This window comes from Bubalus kerabau, chromosome 19 (genome assembly GCF_029407905.1).
Source record: "Bubalus kerabau isolate K-KA32 ecotype Philippines breed swamp buffalo chromosome 19, PCC_UOA_SB_1v2, whole genome shotgun sequence".
Taxonomy (NCBI): Eukaryota; Metazoa; Chordata; class Mammalia; order Artiodactyla; family Bovidae; genus Bubalus; species Bubalus kerabau.
In genome coordinates, this window is record NC_073642.1 from 36,420,064 (window position 1) to 36,440,170 (window position 20,107).

Consider the following 20,107-nt stretch of genomic DNA (forward strand, 5'->3'; position numbering starts at 1 on the left):
AGTCAAGTTCTGAGTCCATTCCAAAGAGGAGGGTGCAGTCATCTAGGTCAAATGATGCCAACAGGTCAAGTAAGAAGAGGATTGAGAACTGGGCAGTGGACAGTTCACAACACAGAGGTCATTGGTAACCTTCCTATCATTTGGTAAAATCACTGATGACAGGTTCAAGACAGAACAGGGAGATAGGATATTATTCTGTGTATAGCTGTGTGACCTGATGTTTTCACTTATTAAAAACAGTTTCTGTGTGCTTAAACATTCTTTTATAACACCAGTTTCAATGGCTGGATAGTACTCAAGTGTAGATGTTCTGCAGTATATTTAATTAATTCCATGTTTGAATATATGAATTGTTTCCTTTTCTCCCCTCTTTGCTTGTTAACACATTGACTCATTTCTATTTCTGGAATTCTATTTATTTTCTTAGGTTAAATTACAAGCACACTTGCTGGCTTACAGGATACATGTAACATATGTCACAACATATTAAAGCATATTATGCTATGATATTTCACAAAATGAAAGTGAAAGAGAAGTTGCTCAGTCATGTATAATTCTTTGCTACCCCCATGGACTATACAGTCCATGGAATTCTCCAGGCTAGAATACTTAAATGGGTAGCCTTTCCCTTCTCCAGGGGATCTTCCCAACCCAGGGATCAAATTCAGGTCTCCCACATTGCAGGCAGATTCTTTACCAGTTAAGCCACAAGGGAAGCCCAAGAATACTGGAGTGGAGAATATACAAAGGCTAATAATGAAATCAGAAACTATGTTTATCTATTATCAATTCAATACATGCAAACTAAACATTTTGAGAGGAAGTTTAATCAGAATTTTGAGAGCTGTTACAAGAAAGTGAAAGTAGCTGAGTGAAAAGTAAAAGTAGTTGAAAGTCAAATCTGGTGTATATGCATCTTTTTCTTTCATTCAAATTTTTTTTTTTTTTTGAGTGATTACAATATGCTTGACCTTGGGGAGACAATGACTATACTATATAATCCTATTGAACTATATAGCCTATATCATCTAAAATTTCCTTAGCTAGTAATCAGTGTATGAAATAATATTACGTTTATATTTTCTGCCAGTGGATAAGTAGGATTTATGTAATTTTTGGCACATAACTGATCGTTGATGCCAGATAAGGGCCACTGATACCAGTGATTCAAACAGAACCTTGATTGAGCTCATAATTTTGAGGTTAAGTAGTCTCATCCCTTCTATTACTCCTAATAATTATCTTTCCATTTATCATGGGATAAAGATTTTTGTATTTTGAGGGTGTGGTACGAGGGATGAATGCCAAGGAATCATAAAATGGCTTTTATATTTAGTTGGGGCTTTCCAGGTGGCACTAGTGGTAAAGAACCCACCTGGCAATGCAGGAGACCTGGGTTTGATCCCTGGGTCAGGAAGATCTCCTGGAGAAGGGAATGGAAACCCACTCCAGTATTCTTGCCTGGAGAATCCCATGGACTGAGGAGCCTGGCAGGCTACAGTCTATGGGGTTGCAAAGAGTCCGACATGACTGAGCGACTGAGCATGCAAAGTAACATGTTGGTTATTGGGGATTGGTAGGATTACCAATTGGGGATTTGTAGGGGCGATTAATTTAAGATGTGGTTAAATGAAGATAAGACAACCTTTTGGACAAAGTTTGAAATCTACAGAGTCTACTCCCATGAGGCCAAAAGACAGGTCAATAAAACCTTCCAAGATTCTTCAAGGCAAATGGGTTTTTGTTCCTGTTACTAAAAGAGCCTAGTGGACTAAATATGGAGGAGTGTTTGGTTGTAACAAAAATAAGTGAGATATCATTATAATAGTAAAGGGACTGAAAGAGGAAGAAAGAATATACTATGCATATTTGAAAGGGTACAAGTGAAAGTGGCACCATCAATTGCTACCTCTCTCGAAAGTAGTTTGAATAAGTTTCTAGAGTCTTAAAATGTTCTACTTCTAGTAATTTATCCTAGGAAAATATTTGGAAGTGTCCTCAAAGATTTATGTATGCTGATGTTTATTATAGTGTTATTTATAAAAGTAAAGAGTTGAAAACAATATAAATGTCCGCCGATAGGCACTTGGCATAATAAATTAAGGTATATCCATGTAATTTATTTCTATGCAGCAGTTTATAATCATATTTTCAAAGACCATTTGATAGCATGGAGAAATATTCACAATATAATGCTAAATTAAAACTGTCAGGTACAAGCAAACAGCATTAAACAGCTACCACTTACTGAACATTAATTTTGTACTAGGATATGTATTCAGGGCCTTAGAAACACCTCCCTTAATAATCTGCTAACAAATCTGTAAGATGGCTATTGCTATTCTTAATTTATATACTGTGAATCTAAGGTTAGCGAGTTAAGCTGCATTACAAATCCCAGTTGTCCTAGGAAATAGACTAGCTTCAAGTATGTAGAGGCACTGGAGGAAAAAGGTTTTTCAGAAATCCAGAGACATTTTATATGCTTCAAGTTCAAGGGAGAAAGAAAGTGGCAGGTTATGAAATAAAGTTACAATCTGAAGAGTTTTATATCACTCATTATAGTTTAAATTAATCTGGTAGGTGACGAAAATACCATCGAAGTTTAAAGAACTGAGTGAAATGATCGTATTTCTTGTTTTAGAATGGTAACTGAAGGACTTGTACCAGGGATGGGATTGCCACGTGGCAATTGGCAGTTGTTCAAATATCAGTCAATAGAGGTTTTGTCTCTAAGGGCTGATAATGGAGATGGAGAACAAGAGACAGATTATAGAGACTCACTGTGGGTAAAGGACTAACTAGACTCTGAGACAGAGAAGACATGAAGTTCTAAGACAAAGGGAAGGGAAGAGACAATAATGATTTTAAGCTTCCAATAGCAGTAGTTATATACACAGTAATAAGTAATGAAGTAGAAACCAAGGGAAAATTCAATACATGGAGCAGCTGACCCTGAGTTTGATTTTGAGGAAGTTTTATGTGAGGAACCGCTTTAAAGGAGGCGACCTAGAGGCAGAAGGTTGTGGAGAAAAACAATGTTCAAGTACAGACTTGAGGGTTGTTTGCATATTAAAGTTACTTGAAGCCATAGGAGTAAATGAGATTTCCAACAGAAAGAATATAGAGCAGGGCTTCTCAAGTGAGTATGGATGAGTTCATCAGAATTGCCCAAAGAGATTTCCAAACTACATATTCAGTCATTGTCCACTCAAAAAAATTCTATTATGTTTCCTTTTTCTGTACAGGGTGGAGAGACTGTGGTTTGAAAAAGTAGGCAGAACTGAGCTCAAGATTTTTGTTTTTAACTGGCAGCCATATTGATAGATGTTTAATAGATACTTTATAAAAGAAGAATTGATGGATGCAATTCAAATTCTTGAAGCCATACTCCCTGCATGAAGAGCGGGGGTTAATATAATTCTGATTATATCCCTAATCAGTAATGATATATACCAAGAGTGATAATATTTCATTTGTAAGAGCAATAGGGCCTAAAATAAATCACTTGGCATGCCTGAACTTACATGTGGTTTACATTTCAACATTGAATTTGTAATTAGACACTGAATCTTTGAATTCATTTTCTCTCAGGAATAGTTTCCAGGCAAACTCATAAGAGCCTGTTTCATACCAATATATTCTAAATGGTGTTTATTTTCCAAAGAAAACTGGTACCAAATCATATTTTTGTAATTTGGTAAAGTTTATTAAAACAGAGGAATCACAAAACAGAATGGACTGCATATGCAAGGTGATATCTAAGCCATGAAGATGAGAAAAAAAAAAAAAAGGACGATTCATAATGAGTGAGCTATTAAGAAAAAAGAGATGAGATTTCCAGCCTCACTCCCAAGTGGTTGACTAGGTAATGACTTCAGCCTAGAGCACCATAAGTTTTTAGGGGAAAAGACATGTCAGCTATGAGTATGAAGGAACTGGATTTTGGCCAGTCAACCAATCATTTCTTCACACTGAACATTTGAAGATATGCTCCTTAATTCACAGAAGTTTTTTTACCTAAATTATAAAAGAAAAAACGTTTATGTGCATACCAAGGGACCAGAAGAGAAGGATCAGAGATGAACAAAAGTATACAATAGAATCTCACTATCCTCAGAATCTTGCCCATTTAAGCTCTTCTTGGTTTTAATGTGGCATGATATAAACAATCATGCATTTTCTGTACTGTATGTGTATTGGAGAGCTACAGTGAATTACAAGAGCTATAATCGCCTTGCTTTATAGTTCCAGTTATTCCTCCCAGGGAAGAAAGGAATTTGGATGGTAATTCAGCAAACTTTTGTGGTGTTAACATTTAACTAGATTAGGAAAAAAAATGATAGTTTTACCATTAAATTTTAAAAATCTGTTTTAAATAAGTCAGACAAAAAATCAGTAAAAGTACAATTAAATATGTAGTTTGTACTTGAGTCAGACAGGATACTATGTTAGTCCCACGTAGCACACAATCAGATCCGAAAGTTAGATTCTAGAATAGGAAGTGAACTGGTAAGGGCACTGTTACATTTCAAGTACCAGCGGATGGATGACAACCTGGACTTCTATCTCCATTATCATAGCAGAAGACAGACAGGGGTAGAATTAACTAGACTCAGACACACCTCCCACACAGAAGTTTAGAAAAACACACACACCCACCACTCAGTCCACACTTTTCTTTCATATGTGCATCAGAACACATATCCTTAGGGTTGCTGCATGCATACATGGTCTTGTCTGCCTAGACATGGGGCAGAGGTACTCAGCAGGTTCTCACAACTGGTCTTTCAAACTAAATTCTCCCATGAGGGCTTAGTTCTGAAACTGGATACGGCATACCTGGTGACCTGTTACTGAGAAGAATCGAAAGTAAATCTCCTTTGTGTTAGATGGGACAAGAAATGTAAAACCAGGATTCAAAGGAAATGAGAAAACCCATTTTGGAAAAATCTCTGGAATAGAGACTTTCGTCACTTTCCAAGGGTCCAGATAGACTGTATACTTTTATTTTTAAGATGGGCAGGTGAACTTATGAGATTGAAGAGAATTTTTTGTGGCAGAGAGAGGGGAGGTAAGAGGGGTGGAGTAGGAGGTAGAGAAAAAGGAAATCTTCCAGGTGCTGCTATAAGAAAGTAAGGTCCCTTTATAGGTGCTTGTGGACTTGGCCAAAGTAAGAAAAAGTCGCTACAATACAGAGACAAGGCATATGACTTCAAGGAGAAAGCATAGTGGGAGGCTTAACTCATAACAATACCACAGTATAAGGTTAAATAATGACTAAAAGTTATTTATTATAGATTTTCTTAAATCTCTCAAACGGTGAAGAAAAAAAATTCCTAGACTATATCAAAAGAGAAATACTTTTAGAGGTATGGAGACTCTCTAGGGGACATACATAATGTACGAAGTGTTTGCAAAGTACATATATTGTTTTTCAGGCATGGCAGTACTGGAACAGGTTTGATGGAAAAAAAAAAAAAGAAGAGAATACTTAGAAAATATCCTTGGGAATATAATTTCTAGGTGAGAATACACTTGTCAATGTCATCTCCACAAAAACTCAAGGTTTTTAAGTGTAGTTTGAATCTTTCTGATCTGGCCTTTTGCTCTAGTTCTGAAAGCCAGCCTCCTACCCAGATGCTCGAATCCAAATTGACCTGGTCAACTACCAATGCTTTCAGCAGTCACTGGACATACAACCAAGCTCAGAGTAGCAAAAAGTTAGACTACTTCTGCTATAAAAATTATCCTCATATAAAGAGAAATATTCAGCCATTAAAAAGAATACATTTGAATCAGTTCTAATGAGGTGGATGAAACTGGAACCTATTATACAGAGTGAAGTAAGCCAGAAAGAAAAACACCAATATAGTATACTAACGCATATATATGGAATTTAGAAAGAGGGTAACAATAACCCTGTGTACGAGACAGCAAAAGAGACACTGATGTATAGATCAGTCTTATGGACTCTGTGGGAGAGGGAGAGGGTGGGGAGATTTGGGAGAATGGCATTGAAACATGTATAATATCATGTATGAAACGAGTCGCCAGTCCGGGTTCGATGCACGATACTGGATGCTTGGGGCTGGTGCACTGGGACGACCCAGAGGGAGGGTATGGGGAGGGAGGAGGGAGGAGGGTTCAGGATGGGGAACACAGGTATACCTGTGGCGGATTCATTTCGATATTTGGCAAAACTAATACAATATTGTAAAGTTTAAAAATAAAACAAAATTTAAAAAAAAAAAAAAAGAGAAATATTCTGCAATATCATTGTTCAGTTGCTAAGTCATGTCCAATTCTTTGTGATCCCATGAACTGCAGCACACCACACTTCCCTGTCTTTCACTATCTCTGGGAGTTTGCCCAAACTTGAGTCAGAGATGCCATCCAACCATCTCATTCTCTGTTGCCCTCAACTCTGCATTCTGTAATACGTTACCAAAAAATAAACTCCAGTTCTTCTGCCCAATCATTAATATGGTCTACATCTTATTTTTGTGAGTTTAAAAGGAAATCTGTGCTCATTAGAGAAAAGTGACTATAGTAGAAAGCTTAAGTGGAGGTTTATAAGGAGCAGGGCAGCATGATTAGTTTCTTTCAATAGGAAAATTTTAGGATACAGAGGTTTTTTTTTTTTTTTTTTTTTTTTTTTTGGTGAACTTGATCTTTAGAAACTCTGAAAAAGCTGTTATAGTCGTCAAGATGTTGTCCCACCTGTAGGGAAATAAAAGCACTTTCCTCATCTTCCAAAGCATAATATTACCACAGTTCTGAAGTATCTGAGAGTATCTTTGCATGAAGAAAAGATTTTGAGATTTCCCAGAGGCCTGTGCCGTGCACTTCAGTGCCCTTCCTCTAAGAATGTCAATACCCTCGGCAAACCTTAGCTGAATCATCATCATTACAGCCCAGACAATAGGCATCGAACAACTCACTGCATTTTCTTCTCTGTGTATAAAGGAGACTATAAATTGGAATGGAGTATGTCATGGCTAGGGGTCAAAGAAGGCATTTTCGAAAAGGAACACTGAATCCAATATCTATCATAACACAGGAGTTGGAAAAGGAGTTTTCTGTTCAGCTTGTCCAAAAGTTCTTTACTGGTTGACAGAGGAAGAGAAAATTCCTACATGGCATTTTTTCAAGCAAGACTCAACCCCAAGTAGCAGGAATTTACAGAAGAATGGATGGGAGGGTTAGGGTTTGCCATACCATAGCATGCTGCTCTCCCAAGAGATCTTCATTTTCCTTATTTTGTACATTCAGAAAATTTAGTCTTAACCCCTCAGTAACTCTGAAATTCACTTAAGAATCTAGCAGTCTTGCAGCATAGGCTGTCTCCACTCCAAGAGAAGTGGAGGTGCTGGTGGTAAAGAACCACATAGGTTCTATCCCAGGGTCAGAAAGATCCCCTGGAGGAGGGCATGGCAACCCACTCCAGAATTCTTGCCTGGAGAATCCCAAGGACTGAGGAGCCTGGTGGGCTACAGTCCATAGATTCACACAGAGTCTGACACAGAAGCAGAGAGGCACCGACGCACCAAGACAAAGTACGTATTTGCTTGTATTTGCTTGAATATATGATACACTTGAATTTAGCCAACCTTCCCTGCAAGAAACAAAGAAATGCTCTCTCTCTCTTAAGCACTAAAGGGCACCATGTTAAACAACCCAGAGGGCAAGCTGTTTGTGTGTTATCTCAACATGTTTTGTCATCTCTGCTAAACTTGTGCGTGTTTTCTGTCAATAGATGGAACATTTTAAGAGGTGAGAAAGTGGTGTTTATAACTGCACACTGAATCCAGAATGAGTTCAAATGTATTATACGACATTGACGATCACCAACTTTAAGGACATTTGGAGTAGCTGATCTCTGGTTCATGAATAATGAGTTATCTTGGTTTTAATAATTTACTTTAAAAAACCTTTTCCCTCTACTCTTTATCTGTGAAGTTGCAAGAGCTCTCTACCTCACCTTAGATGATTACTTAGTTATATTCCTAGAGGGCAGATATAAGTTAATGAGCAACAAGGGAGGGGACAAGGAAGCAAGAACAAAAACAGCATATTGCCTTCAAGACTATTAACATCCCTTTGTGGAGGATGGCAACAGCTAATGTCTGGCAAGAGCAGTGGAGGAAGAAATTGCTGCAAGTTCAGGTGGGAGAGTGAGTCACCTTGAGGCTGGCACTGCTGATGAGGTTTGGAGAATAATCTTTCCATTAGGAGTGAGTCCTCCTTTGAGGATGGGGGTATTATTAATGTCCAGTACTTGAAATGTTTGATTTACTTCTTGTGTGTTGCACAGGAACAAAACATTAAAGCCCTACACATCACAGATCCATGGAGGGTTTCTGTTAATGCATCTGTTCTCAAAGATATTAGGAGATTTTTAGAGTTTGGAGCATTTCTTTTGGCATGTGGACATATTACAGAGATGCAAGCTATGTGAATGGAGAGATAAATAGGTAAACAGACAGGTAGGTGGGTCGATACAGAGACGTCATCACTTAGGATTTTTAGTTGAAAAAGGTCTTGCCTACACTGTGTCTCTCTGCAAAGTTCCTGTTTATGGGAAAACTGTTAAATTTAGATATCAAAATAGTTAAATCACTTCTAATGTACTTGCAACCACAGAGAGTGTCTAGCAGATTTTATTAATAAGTGATTTTCATAGAGCTGGATTTGGAATTGTGTGCTTGCTTTAAATGTCAAGTCATTGTAATGAGGTATTAGCTTGCTTTGGCTTAAATTTGTATATTTTATTCTTACTCACTTTTAAATACCTTTTCTTAATCCCTTATTTTTGGCTCATTTGGTATGATTATCATTCCAATTTCTTGCCTCCTGAATAATAGATTCTAAATCATTCTCATTTTGGTCTTTGATTCCTTATTAAAAATCCTGAAGCCTAACAGCTAATGATGCTATTGATGCATGGTAATGCTGCATTTAATCAAGGTTTCCCTCCCCCCTCCCCATTATTACACCACATCTTTCTCATCCCAGCAATGATAATTTTTGTATTTTTCCATTTCCCCTTGTTATTTAATTGAAGAAGCTGGGAACATACATTTACAGTCAGTAAGCCCCCAAATGACCTTATACCTAATAAGGTGTTTTCACTTCTAATCAATATAATTTTATGGTTGACACCTCTTTATTTGAGGTGGCTTTGGGTATTTCTGCATACAGCTGTTTTATATCCCTCTATTTATGTGGATTTTTACCAACTGAGCTATCTGGGAAGCCTATTTAAGTCCATAGGCATTTTATTAAAAACAAAGGAAAAAAACATTATGTGTAGAAGGCAAGTCCTCTAAGATACAGGCTTTCCAATGCTCTTACGAGATATCAGAATTCTTTTATGTGAAAAATGTGAATTTACAGAACATACTTTCTTTCCCAAAGAGCTAATCATTTAAAAGATGCCAGATTTCTCAGTGTGAGATAGCTGCCTTTTGGTTTTAAATTGGTCAAATAGGTTTCAAATTGGTCTTGTTTTACCGGTTACAATAGTTGAACAATAGTTTAAAAAAAGACTTCTGGTCAGCTGGCTGGTTGTAAAAGCAAAGTTTGCCACTCATTTGGAGATTTTGACTTCCTAAAGAATTACTCAAAAAAATGATCTATGAAAGATAAAGGTGTTTAATAAATACTGCTGCTGCGTCGCTTCAGTCGTGTCCGACTCTGTGTGACCCCATAGACGGCAGCCCACCAGGCTTCCCGTCCCTGGGATTCTCCAGGCAAGAACACTGGAGTGGTTGCCATTTCCTTCTCCAATGCATGAAAGTGAAAAGTGAAAGTGAAGTCGCTCAGTCGTGGACGACTCTAGCGACCCCATGGACTGCAGCCCACCAGGCTCCTCCGTCCATGGGATTTTCCAGGCAAGAGTACTGGAGTGGGGTGCCATTGCCTTCTCCGTTAATAAATACTAGTATGTGTGAATTTTGTGGCATTTGCTCCGTTATCTGAAAAAAAAAAAAAAAAAAAAAATTCCCCCATCAGTTATGAGGAAGTCCTGAGCTATCAGTGCTCATGAGGCCAAGTGTATTGGTTCAACCTGGGTTTCCTGGTTCTGTTCCCAGCTTCGAAATGCACAAATGTGTGCTGGCGTCACCAGGAGGACCACGTCACAGTGTGAAAAGGGAAGGAAAGTCTATTTTACACCACCGGAGGAGAGGGAAACCTGTGAAGTCACATTTTCTACCTTTTGTCAAATAGGCATTATGTCGTTTTATGAAGACAAAGAACTGACACAGGATGATATTAAGTAGGAATAAACTATGGGAAAGTCAAGAGATCATTTCCAGCTCCTAGAACTTCTTGAAACTTCTTGGTACATTTGTAGAGGGACAAGGATTGAAAAGGGGGCAAAATAATTAAACATCTCCTCTTAGATGTAAACTCCTAGTCAGTGTGCCTCTCTTCCAAAACTTAATAAAAACCACTAGAACTAAACAGGATTAGGTACATGCAAAAATGATTTTAAATTGAGTGGCTCCAAGAACAAGACTTGCTGATAGGCAAGGTGGTAATATCACATATCTAATGAGTATGTGAAAACTGCTACAAGTGCCCAGGTGTATTTGATGTGTATACAGGGAAGAAGGACAGTGACTCAGGCCTCAAGGGAGGAGTACTATGCAAGGCAGGCTATTTGATTGTATGTGTGTTTGTAATAAAAATATCTATTAAAATACTCTACCACCTTGGGCTCTGACTTCAGCTACCATCAGTCAACCTACTGATTACTAAGAATATCTTAGGAATAGGAGTGTTCTGGTTAAGAATAATTTTGAAAAGATTTGATTAAAAATGAATTGACATTCTAGCTTAAACTTCCATCTCTTAGAATACTGTTGACCTACTTCTGTTGAACCATAGTGACAGCTATCCATCAGGCATCTTTTCATTTGAAGAAATAACAATGAACATGGTCATGACTAATTTTCTCGTGGGTGAAGAGATAGTTATCATCTTTCTCTATGCCAACCTTGTCAACATTCTGTCAAGAGGTCTGCTGTCTCTATTTGCAGAAGGTATCCAGAGTCTGACTACATCTTCACCTCCCCCCTGCTACCCACAGTCTTCTCATGTGTGGATTTCAGCTATGGTCTCCAACAGGTCTTGTGCTTTTTTAGCCATGTCACTCTCACACATGGTCTATTCTGAACAGAGCAAGAATGATGCTTTCATAACACAAGTCAGACTGTTACTTCTCTGCTCAAAATCCTGCAACGTCTCCCATTTCACCGAGAGTAGGAGTTCTTACATTGGCCTAAAGGGCCTGGGCCACCAACTCATTTCTTCATTCTTTCTCTTGCTCATTCTCCAGCCACATCGACCTCCCTTTCCCTTCCACAGGCCACACACACCCAGACCTCCCTCAGAACCTTGGCATTTGTCCTGTCATGAGAACAATCTTCACCCAGTAATCTGCTCTGTTTTTGCTCAAATGTTACATTCTCTTATGAGGCCTTCCATGGCCATTCTCAAAGTTACAATCCATTCTCTAAGTACTCCCAATTCTCTTTACTTGGTTCTATTTTTTTCTATTTGTATTTATGTAAAAAAAATTTTTTTTTTACTATGGTAAAAGTCACATAATATAAAACATATTATTATGACCATATTTAACTATACAATTCAGTGGCACTAAGTACATTTACATTTTTGTACAACTCTCACCATCATCCATTGCCCTGATTTTTCACCTTCCTAAACGGAAACTCTACCCATTAGATATCAACTCCTTATTCTGCCTCCTCCCTCACCTCCAATCCCTGGAACCTACCAATATATATATTTTTAACTCCAGTATACTTTCTGACTATGAATTTGACTATTCTAGGTACCTTGTCTAAGTGGAATCAAACAGTATTTGTCTCCACATAAAGTACATTGAAATGCATTTTTAAGCTTAATATATGTTCTACAGATAGACTACCTTTTCTTCCTGTAGTGCTATAGAGTAGGTTCTCGTTACCTGTTTTATACATAGCAGTTATGTATATGTCAATTCCAATCTAATTTATTCAATCTCCCATTCTCCCCTTGGTTTTCATGTTTATTCTCTTCATCTGTCTATTTCTGCTTTGCAGATAGATTCATCTGTATACTGTTTTTCTAGATTCCACATATGTGTTAATACACATTTTTCAGACTTACTTCACTCTATGACAGCCTCTAGATCCATCCAATAGAATAAAAATTCTATTTTTAAGCATCGCTTTATCATATACTATATAATGTTCAAAGTTATTATTTGTTTTTATCTAGAACACTAGAACAGAAGTCTTTAAGGCAGAGATTTTATTCACACACACACACACACACACACACACACACACATATATATATCTGACCGTGAGCTTGGCACATAGCAGGTATTTACTAAATTGAGTGTTTAATGAATGAGCCAAGTAAAAATAAATGAATAATCAAAAGTTGTGATAATAATTGATAAATAATGCCCATGATTTAAGTGCTTTACATATAAACTTACATAAAATTACCTTGAAAACAACCCTATGAGACAGATGCATTATCTTCATCTTAAATATGAAGCAACTGAAACACAGAGAAGTTAAAAACATGTTACCTGCTAATATAACTTGAGTTAGGGTTGAAAGGCAGGCAGTTGGGCTCCTAAGAAGGCCACACTCTTAGTTGTGAAATGCTACCACTTTTCTGCTGTCAAGATGCTAGCACTGTGACAAAAAGACAGATACAGCAGGGGAACCGGATCTGGTTTGGAGTCTCAGGGGAGGCCTCCCAATGAAATGGCTTTAAACTGAGAAAAGACAAGTAGCACTTAGCTGGTTGAAAAGAAGGACCAGTCTAAGTCAGCTCAGCTTTTGAGCGCTAAGAAGGTGGGAACTTAGCAAGCTGAAAATGCAAATTCAGCTAATACCAGTGGGTGAGAGAGTTGCTGGACATACCTCCACCTTTCCACACTGTGGTGGTGGTAGAGAGGTTAGTTACTGACCAGTTTGGGTGGAGAATTGCTCACACTGACTACGTAACTTAATTATAGAGTCACTCCACTTTTCAAGGTGTAGGACAATGCTTGGAGAAAGTAAAGATAAGGAAAATCATATCCGTTCTGTTAAGTGGACCAAGGAGGACCTGTAAATAGGGTTGATCATGATCCCTATGACTGAGTGGGTTTCACTAGTAAGACTGGGGTAATAGGAAGAGACTAATTGGTTCCTGGAGGTGGCTTTGACTGCTTTACAGAAAGTCTCAGCTACAACTATTCCAAAAATTAACAGCATGAGGCAATGGATAGACCACTCATTTATATGTTAGTGCTTAACTGCAAATGGGGGAAGTAACTGGAGTATGCATATACCAAAAGTCTCAGATGGGGATGGCATCTGGATTCCTTTTTCCCAGTACCCACCCTAACTATGCTCTTTGTTTTCATGGAACCCTCATAAGCATTCACTTGTGGTTCCAAGCATTCTCCTACAGGCATAAGAGGTGAATTACAAGTAGGTTCCAGAACTGTATTATATCCCACACGCTTAAGGATCCCATCTCCATGTCACGTCACACGTCCTGTGGTTTATTTAATACGAACATGGCTATGAATCATGGGTAGAAAAGTTTATGCTTTATTGGGTCTGACAGAGCAGCTGATTTCTGGGTATCCTTCTCAACAAAACTGCATTTCAAACTGAGGCACTAAAATTCATGGGTATCAGTTTTTTCAGTCCATGTCTTCTTATGAAATTATTCACAACAACTCCTATGTAATACTAGCTTTTTAAAGATAAATTAAATCTTTAAAATAAATATTATATACACTTGGTAATATGCAGAGATTAATGCTTTACACATTGGTTTTTATTATGAAGGTGGTAAGATTAGGACTCTAAAGTCATTTGCCTTCCAAGTTTTATTTCTTTTTGTCATCCTAATGAATCCATTCTAATTAATTCTCTAGAAAAACAGGTCTAGAGAATTATAACTTTTGAATTATGAGTTTTATGTTCTAAACCCACGAGTTATGACTTTTATGTTCTAAACCCATGCCAGCTTGTCTAGAAAGCCCCCTTTCCCATCTCTGATTCTTAAAATTCCATCTCTTAAGACCCTTTCTGATCTACCCAATAGGAAATGAATGTCAGAAAGAATACAAGTATTTTCTATGCTGATTGTGATACTTATAATGCCTTCATTTTCCATTAAAGAAATATCTTATAGTCTTATTTTATTATACTATTACTTTAATACTACAATAGGTCTAGGGATATAGCAGTGAAAAAATTTAGTCTTACACTTATGAAATATAGAAATAATCACAGATATGTATAAGGAGAAATTGTGGTAAGAGTTGTATTGGAAAACTACAGGCTATCATGCAAAAGAATAAGGTTAAAGAAAATAATAGAGAAGCAAAAGTCAGAGAAGACTTCCCAAGGAAGTGACATTTCAGCTGAGATCTGATGGATGAATAAAAGTTATTCAGATTAAGGGAAGAGGGAAGTATTTGAGACACAGGGACTTGCTAAGTTCTTAGGTGGAAAATGTCTTGGTGCATTCCAGGAACTGAAAAAAGTCACTTGTCTCATACTGTAGTTATATATGGACACTTCTTATCTCTCAGATGGAAGAAAACTTTATTTCTTCCCCATAAATAATGTACACATTATTTTATACGTAGAAGGAACTCAAAAAGTATGTTAGAGAACTGTGGCTTCCAGAAACTGTAAGTAACTTGTTTTGAACTTACTCTCCTATGTAAATAATTATCAAAACAGGAAAAAATATGAGAATAACTTTCAAGCATTGGAAACTGAGCAGCCCTATTATCCTTGAGAGAAAGGAAAGTCCATGAGGTAGGCTTATTATTCCCAAATGTCTATATGGGACAGTTTCCACAACTTTGCAGTAATGAGGTAAGTCCAGGATAAAGCAGAAATCTCAGGGGAGGAGTTGTAGATTACATTTTAAGTGACCAAGGCAGGTGGAACTGGAGGAACACAGGATGGAAAGTGAAGTATTCTTCTTGTATCCTGTACAGGGAGCGCACCCTGGAAGTTTGCATGAGGGTTCACTTTCTGTCCTTGGCTGAGGGCCAAGTGCTCATGAACAGGACATTGTCCATGAGGTCTAGCAGACAGTGACTTTGAGGTGATATCAGACATTGCACAGGACTAAAAGAAGTCAGAATTTGGACCAGCTAGACTATAGAGACCTCACTGAACAATCTAGACATCCAATCAAGATTCTGGAAAAATCATGACCCAGAGGAAAGGAAATACCCTAGCTCTAACTGGGAAAAAAAGTCCTGAAATCAACGCTTCCTACAAAGCACAAAACCAAGTTTAAAGGATCAAAATAATCTATCAGTCAGTTGTCAGATAAAATAAAACTTAATAGGACTAAAATGAAGATAACGCACATGAAACTCTCCACAAAATAACATATACAGTGGAAAGTTATGAGACAAAAGCAGGAAAATGTCTCCCATAGTTAAGGAGAAAAATAATTTAAAAAATAGGTATGAGTGATAGCAGATATAGATTTTAAAACAGCTATTATAAACACATTCAAGGATTTAAATGAAAAGGTGGACAAATCTTAAAGAAATAGAAACTAAAAAGAAATGGAAATTCTAGAGCTAAAAATTAAGTGATATCAAATAAAAGCATTCTGGATGGTTTAAATTATCTATCTAACAAATTAGATGATATTAGACAATAGATTAGACACTATGCTAAGAAAGGATCAATAATATTATTCAAACTGAAGGGAAAGAAAAATATTTAAAATGCCAGCAAAATCTCAATTACCCGTGAGATGATATTGTGCAAACGTAAGTACAGAGTACCAGGAAGGAAAAATTATCAAGAATGCATCAGACAGAAATACTGAGTAAACAACTGAAAACCTGAAGTTTGGTGGAAAATAGGACCACAAAGATCCAAGAGTTTTAATAAACCCTAAGTAAGCCAAGTCTGAAAAATAGCATGTAAGCACATCATACTCAATTAAAGGAATATTACTATGTACAATTTAGCACAAATAAATTTGACAAGTTAGATGAAAAAGACAAAAATTCTAGGAAAAAAACTTTCTAAAACTGATAAATATAGAAAACCTGAATGCTTCTCAGCTTATTAAAGAAATGTAATTCATAAGTAAATATTTTCCCACAAAGAAAACATTAGGTCTAGATAACTTCACTGGTGAATTCTACCTGATATTTAATAATGATTAATATTTTACATGAATCATTTAGGAAAATAAAGTGTGGCAGTATTTTCTATGTCTTTTCATGAAACCAGAATAACTTTAAAACCAGCCTAAACAAAGACATTAAAATAACAATAAAATTACAGACCAATATTTCTGATGAACCTAATAAAAATTCTTAAACGAATATTAACAGCAAATGGAATCTAGCATTACATAAAAAGAATCAAATGGAGTTTATCCCCAGATTGTAAGGTTGTGACAAGATTAAAAAGAGAAAAGTCACATTAGCAGAGAATAAAAATCATAATTACCTTAATTGAAGCAAAAGAACAAGCAGATAACATTTAACACTCATTCATGACAAATTCTTAAACTAAGCATAGAAAAGCATTTCAATTATAAATGACATCTGTGAAAAACCATCCTTTAACATGATAGTTGAAACTGACATATACTCCACTTTTTCCCTACTATCAAAAACAATGTGAAGGTATTCACTTATACCATTCTGTCCAAAGCTGACTAAATCTCCTCAGTTCAGTTCAGTTGCTCAGTCATGTCCGACTCTTTGCGACCCCATGAACCGCAGCACGCCAGGCCTCCCTGTCCATCACCAACTCCCGGAGTCCACCCAAACCACATCCATTGAGCAGTGTGATATGGCACATAAAAACGAATGTATAAAGACTGGGAGAGAAAAAATAAATTTGTCTATGCATAGATGACTTGCTGCTGTTGCTGCTAAGTCGCTTCAGTCGTGTCTGACTCTGTGCGACCCCATAGACGGCAGCCCACCAGGCTCCCCCGTCCCTGGGATTCTCCAGGCAAGAACACTGGAGTGGGGTGCCATTTTGACTTAGTTACATCATCATGTATGTAGAAAATCCTATGAAACCCAGAAAGACACTATGACTAACGAGTAACAAAGATCCTAGAACACAAGGTCAACATACAGAAATCAACTGATTTTAACACCAACAAAGAACTGGAAGATATTAATAAGCCACACAGTTTAACAGCACCAAACAATCCCTCGAAATACTTAGGAATACATTTAATGAAAGATATATTTAAGTCTTCTATATTAAAAATTATAAATCTTTAAGAGAAAATTTAAGGACCCAATTAAAGAAGAAACATGCCATATTAATGAATTGAAAATTCAGTATTTTTAAGATTCCCATTCTTTACAAACATAGAGATTCAAAGTAATTGAAGTAAAAGAAAATTAAGACATAGCATAGACACTGACAACCTGATTCTAAAACTTAAATAAAATCAAAAGATCTAGAATAGATGAAGCAATCATCAAAAAAAGAGAGAAAGGTTTGGAGGCTTAATTAAGTAATTAATTAACACTACTTAATTTTAAGCATTACTATTAAGTGACAATAACCAGTGCAGCATTGAAACACAAATAGACAAATAGATCAATGGAAGCAAATAGAACATGCAGAAATAAATACTTACATGGTCTAATGACGTCACTGCAGTTTAATGGGGAAAAGTCATTTCAACAGTTTGCAATGAAAGTAAGGAAAACAGTGATTCCCACTTCATGTCACATACAAAAATAAAAAGCTAAAACTATAAAAGTTCTACCATACACTACAGAGTAATATTATGACCACGGGTTAAACAAAAAGGCTTTTTAGCCATGAAACAAAAAACTCTAAATACTAAACTATAAAGATAGATTTGATTCAAATTTTAAAATATCTGCTCATCAACAGATGCCCTAAAGAAAATGTTAAGACACGACACAGGTGGGAGGAACATACCGACAATACTTGTATGTGATAAAGGATTTATCTCTAGAACATACTAAAAACTCATACAAATAATAAGCAAACAATACAAACAGGTCAAGGTCTTGAACAGGTATTTCCCAGAAGACTTAGAAATGGACTACAAGTACATGAAAATGTGCCCAATAGCATTAGTCATCAAATCAATACTACAATATGATAATAATTTACTCCTAACAAAAAGGCCAAAATTAAAAAATGAACAACACTAAATGTTGGCAAGTTTTCGGAGAAACTAAATTCTTATGCATTGTTGATGGGAGAGAATGTAAATTAGTATGTTTGAAAAAATCCAGTAGCTCCTTATGAAGTTAACTATAGGCCTACCATATGACTCAGCATTTCATTCACTGATACAACTTTCTTATTGTTGGAACTATTGCAAACTTAGTGGCTAAAGTAAAAACACAGTTATTATCTTACTGTTCTGGAATTCAGAAGTCCAAAATGGGTCTCATTGGGCTAAAATCAAGGTGACGCCAGGGCTCCATTCCTTTCTAGAGGCTCAAGGAGAAAATCCACTTTCGTGCCTTGCCTTTTCCTTCTTCTAGGGGTCACCCACATTTCTTGGCCTTACAGCTTCCTTCTACCTTTAAAGCCAGCAACGTCCAGTCCCTTCTTTCCCACACCACATCTCTCCGGCACTGACTCACCAGCGTTTCTCTACCTTATATAAGGATGCTAATGATAATATTGGGCACACCTGGATACCCAGCGCATGCTCCCTTGCGCATCCCAATGCTCAGTCGTGTCTGACTCTGCAACCCCATGGACTCTAGCCTGCCAGATTCCTCTGTCCATGGAATTCTCCAGGCAAGAATACTGGAGGTGGGTTGCTATTTCCTCCTCCAGGGGATCTTCCTGACCCAGGAACCAAACCTAGGTCTCCTGCATCTTCTCCATTGGCAGGCAGATTCTTTACCACTGAGCCACCTGGGAAGCCCTGCTCCCTTTAGGTCAGCCAATGATTAGTAACATTACTTCCATCTGCTACCAGAATTTTCCTCGCCATGCAACTTATTCACTGGATCTGGGGATGTGGATATATGAGAGGCCATTACTCTGCCTACCACAAGTATTTTTCTAAAACAAATGAAAATATATGCTCATGATATACTTGCACAAGACTGTTTAAAACAGCTTTATTCAGAATAGCCCAGAACTAGAAACAACTCTGATGCTTATCATTGGAGGAGTGGATAAACCAATACTAGTAAGTTATTAGAATGGAAAACTGTTAAAAAGTTTTTTAAAAGAACATTTAATTGATGCACTAAACAATCCCTAAAAGGTTACAGTGAGCAAAAGAAGCAAGGCATAAAAGTAAACACAGTATGTTTCCACTTTTATGACACTCGAGAACAGCAAAGCCAAACTATGGTGATAAAAATAAATATACTGGTGACTTTAGGGGCAAGATTAATGAGAAGCGGGAAGAGTGAAATTTCTGAGATGGGTGATGGAAATACTTTATATCTTGTTGCTTGATGCTGTGAAATTACACATTTAATTTTTCAAAGTATACCCTTCAAGTTCAAATTTAAAGTCTATGTACATTTTGGGGACAAATTTAAACATGAAAACCCTACCTTTCACTTTGCTGGAGATAATTCAGAGATGTTTTTAAAAGTGCAAAGCAGATTTTTTTTCAGTTTTATTGAGGTGTAATTGCCAAAGTTATAATATGTTTAAAGTGTACATGATGATTTGATAATGCATACATTGTAAAAAGATCCCAACAATCAAATAAGACATAATTTTTGAAAGTTAGGGAGAAAAACTTTATGAAGTTTTCCCGCATGCCACAATGGGGTTACACTTATGTATAAAATGAAGTCAGTGTTCTCAATGTGTGCGTGCGTGCTGGGTTGTGTCTGATTCTTTGTGACCCCATGGACTGTAGCCCACCAGGCTCCTCTGTCCATGGAATTCTCCAGGCAAGAACACTGGAGTGGGTTGCCATTCCCTTCTCCAGGGGATCTTCCCGACCCACGGATTGAACTTTCCTGCATTGGCAGGTGCGTTCTCTACTGTCTGAATTACCAGGGAAACCCATATATGTGTATATATTACATATA

The 20,107-nt window shown here is 37.0% G+C and overlaps 1 long non-coding RNA gene across 1 annotated transcript in view; it reads right to left on the reverse strand.

Annotated features, from left to right (window-relative positions):
• Positions 1–18,702, reverse strand: part of LOC129634342 (uncharacterized) — a 95,726-nt gene extending 77,024 nt beyond the window's left edge. Inside the window, exon 1 of the long non-coding RNA XR_008705565.1 lies at positions 18,453–18,702. This is a non-coding gene — a long non-coding RNA (uncharacterized LOC129634342). The remainder of the gene's footprint in view (positions 1–18,452) is intronic.
• Positions 18,703–20,107: the final 1,405 nt, after the last annotated feature.